The sequence below is a fragment of the Fukomys damarensis genome, unplaced genomic scaffold (assembly GCF_012274545.1).
Source record: "Fukomys damarensis isolate Sample0158 unplaced genomic scaffold, DMR_v1.0_HiC HiC_scaffold_21, whole genome shotgun sequence".
Taxonomy (NCBI): domain Eukaryota; kingdom Metazoa; phylum Chordata; class Mammalia; order Rodentia; family Bathyergidae; genus Fukomys; species Fukomys damarensis.
Genome location: NW_022900933.1, coordinates 38581276 through 38584944, shown reverse-complemented (window position 1 = coordinate 38584944; position 3669 = coordinate 38581276). Strand labels below are relative to the sequence as shown.

The window sequence follows — 3669 nt, the reverse complement described above, 5'->3', positions numbered from 1 at the left end:
TTTTTTTTTTTTTTTTTTTTTGGTACCAGGGACTGAACTTACAACCTTGTACTTGTGAGGCAGGCAGGCAGTGGAACCACAGAACTGAATCCCCAGCACCCCCAAAATACTCTTCAGCTTTGCTCTGAGGTGCAGTTGAGTTACCTGGAAGCACTTCAGTCCTTTGGGGTCTGGTTTCTGTCATTTGTGAGGCAGGCTGGGAGCAGCATTTGACCCATGTTGGTTATCTCCCACTGCTAAGCATCTTCTGAGAATTCCGCCCAGCCCTGTGAGAATGGGTTTTTACAGGGTGACTGGTGAAAATGAACACTATTCCCATCTTTCCAGGAATGCTGGGTGCTGTTCCTTCCAATCTTTTAGAATTGCTTACGTTGGTGGGATTTTATTTGGTTCGCTTTGCTCTTGTTTGTTTGCTTTTGGCAGTGTCAGAGATTGAACCCAGGGCCCAGACCACGCAGTCCCCAAAAAGCTAACACTAACACTTTTATCACTGGATTTGGGAGCTCTGGGTAGCTTTCTCCCTGCGCCCACTTATCTGTCCTCTGCTGGCTCTGGACAGGAAGGCTTCCTCCCTTCACTGCTGTGCTCTGCTGTCCTGAGAGTTCTGGCTGCCTTGATCTCCCCACATGCCTGGCTCTGGCTCCCAAATTCCAGGATCCTCCGGGAACAGCCTGGCTCTTCCCCTCATACCCACCACCTGGAATTTGCCCCCAGGAAGGAGCCTTAGGGCCTGTACACTGCTTTTCCATCTTTCAGCAATGCCCAGTACCTTCCTAACCACTCTTGCAGAGATGTGTATCGCTTTCCTGGTGTTTTCACTCAGGAGTGTAAATCTCCTCCCTGGCCAGAGGTGGCAGTTCCCCAGCCACATTCCAAGCTGACTGCTGCCCACCCTGCCCAACAACCCCACTGCCTCAGCCAGCTCCTGGGAGCTTCCTGCTGTTCTATCCGCCTCCCCTCACTTTCTCCAGAAAAACCAAGACACCACCCAGGCAGGCCTGCGAGCTCAGCAAAACCTCCAAGAAATCAGCCACGGTGCTTGGGACAGGAGGGAAGGAAGAGGCAGAACCCAACACTCATGGGAGAAGGTGAGTGTCCCCAGAAGCAGTAAGCAAAAACTGGTCTCATGAGACTCAAAGCAGGGGCCTGGGAGTGGGTCCTAGGTGACAAGGACAGAGCATGGATGGCAAAGTTGACACTAACTGCTCTTATTCTCAGGCCAGAGAAGGGGCTCAGCTCTGAAGAAGGGCAGGGCCCAGGTGTCCCCACAAGTTCCTTTCCGGAGGCCTATCTCCCTGCTGCACTGGGCCCCACCCAGAGGGACTCTCTCCCTGGGGGACAGGGTGAGGAGCTAAGGAAGTTCTGCTGGGCCCCACACTTTTGGGGCTGACAAATCAAGGAGCCACCAGGGCATCCATGAATCCCCCCGAGAGCCAAGCTGAGCGCCAGAGCCCCTGGTCACTCTGGTCCCAGACTGACAGATGGCTGCAGTGCACTGCCCAGCAACCCACAGCCCCCCTGTGCTGCAGCCCCAGCTCCCCCTTTATAGCCCCAGGGGTCTCCAAACTCTTCCTCCTGAGGTCTCTGGCTGTGTGGTGCCCTGGGAAATCCTGGGCCCCAGCCCCCAACTCTGGCCCATTGCCCTCGAAGAGCAGGATACTGGAGAAGTTTCTGTCCTTCTCCAGGCCTCCTAAGTAAAGTCCAGTCACATTTCCCAGACGCCATCTGTGGTGGGTAATGATGGATGGAGAGGGTGCTGGCTGGGCGTGGGGCGAGGGTCTGTCCTAAATAGGGCATGTGGAGTGCCTGGCAGGAGAGCTCTGCGCCCTGGACTAAGACACTTGTGGGTCTAAAATTGGAAGGAGAGGAGGTGGCCTCTATGCTTCCCAACCTTGGTTCACCCATCCTCTGCCTGACAGGTGGTCCCAGCCCCTCAGCCCATGTGCCTGGATTCCTGTGCTCCCATCAGAGGCCCTAAAATAGCCTGGGACATGGGACATGGGACATGGGACCCGGTGTCCGCAGGGCCCTGCCCCCAAGAAGCCACAGGTTTCTGCACAAACCATGGGGCTTATCCTTCTGTCCCCTAGGCTGGGTGTGGCAAACCAGGAGGCTTAGGCACTAGGCAGGCCCAGCCCTGCATCTCTGCCCCGCTGTCTGTTACCTGGGGTTTTGGAGAGAGTCCACTCTCTCACCTGTTCTTTTTCTTTTCTTTTCTTTTCTTTTTTGGTACTGGGGATTAAATTCAGCACCTTGTGCTTGCAAGGCAGGCGGCAGCACCACTGAGCTAAATCCCCGGCCCCGTGGGTTTTCAGTGCCCCTGGCTGACGCCAAGAGCCAGAGCCGGCTTCTGCCACCACCGTCTCCTACTGGAGTGTGTGAGCCAACATTTTCAGCCTTGAGGAGCAGGGCCCTGCTGGCCTTGAACTAACTATGTAGTCCAGGCTGGCCTTGAATTCGCAGCAGTCCTCCTGCCTCAGCCTCCTGAGTGGTGGGATTACAGGGATGTGCCACCACTGCCCTATTTGTGAGTCTTTTTCATACACAAGTCTTACATGCCAGCTTGCTGTCCTAGCTTCACAGCAGAGGAAATGGGACCGGAGCTAGTAAATGCTTTCCTCAAGTTCATGCAACCGGGACCATCAGGTCTGGCCATTTCAGTGGGTCTGGCTTTGCCTGGAATACATTCGTCCCCTTCAAGGCCATAGAAACAGCTAGCAATGGGTCCTCATTTGCAGCCAAAGCTACCAGCTGCTGAGATGCTGGACAAGAGTATTCTGGCTCCCATGTCCGAGCTGTTTTAAGTATCAGGAATTCATGCCCCTTGAGCCTGCAGCCAGGACCCAGAAAGGCTCTCCTGCCCCAGAGCACCCTACAGCCCACCTGGAGGCCTGAGACCGTGGCCTGGCAGAGGGTGATCAGGAGAGAAGGCCCCAGCCTGATAACCCTGTCTGAGAGACTCAGGCGGCCCAGTGCTGAAGTAGTGGCCTCCTTCAGACCACAGAAGCCAAACAGCTGATTCTCAGTCTTGGGGACCTTCAGGTCTCCCTGTGAGTCTGGACAGTGGCCCCACCTGCAGCTCATTGGCAGGGACAGGCCGGCAACAGCAATGGCAGAGCAGATCCTTGGCCTGCAGGGCTCCAGACATCCCAGGGCTTTGTAGAAGCCCAAGAGTTTGGAAATGTCTCCTTTTCAGATCCTGCACTGAAGCTCTCTACCTCCCAGACAGCCTCAGCAGCAACTCTGCTTTTGTTACAGGGCTCCGAGCGCTTCTAACAGGTGGCAGGACCGCCCATTGTCCCCATCACCAGGGAGCAGCGCAGGACGGGCAGCGCGGGTTGGATGTGTGGGTCCCGGCTTTGGTTTCAGCCCTGCTGTCCCCTGGGAACCAACATCACTGCACATCTTGCTCATAATGGGCAGGACAGGTCACAGAATGCTTGCCCTGCACACTTCTCTCCGTTGTCAGGCCAGAAGCTGTCGGTCCTCAGGAGAAATCTCCCAGCCCCTGGGACCCTGCCACTTCTCTGAGCCCTAGCAGGTCCTCGGGAACAGAGCAGGCCTGGGAGAGACGTGTTTTGGAGACTGGAGTGTAGGGTATCCCTGAGCCTGCAGCCTCCCAGGGTGCAGTCTGTCCAGTGGCCGTAGCTCCCTGGACCATGCTCAGCC

At 56.0% G+C, this 3669-nt stretch overlaps 1 long non-coding RNA gene across 1 annotated transcript in view; it reads left to right on the top strand.

The window, feature by feature from the left end:
* The window catches only part of LOC109117579, a 9787-nt gene extending 6453 nt beyond the window's left edge, over positions 1–3334 (top strand). The window contains exons 2-3 of the long non-coding RNA XR_002024866.1: positions 972–1088; positions 3259–3334. This is a non-coding gene — a long non-coding RNA (uncharacterized LOC109117579). The remainder of the gene's footprint in view (positions 1–971; positions 1089–3258) is intronic.
* Positions 3335–3669: the final 335 nt, after the last annotated feature.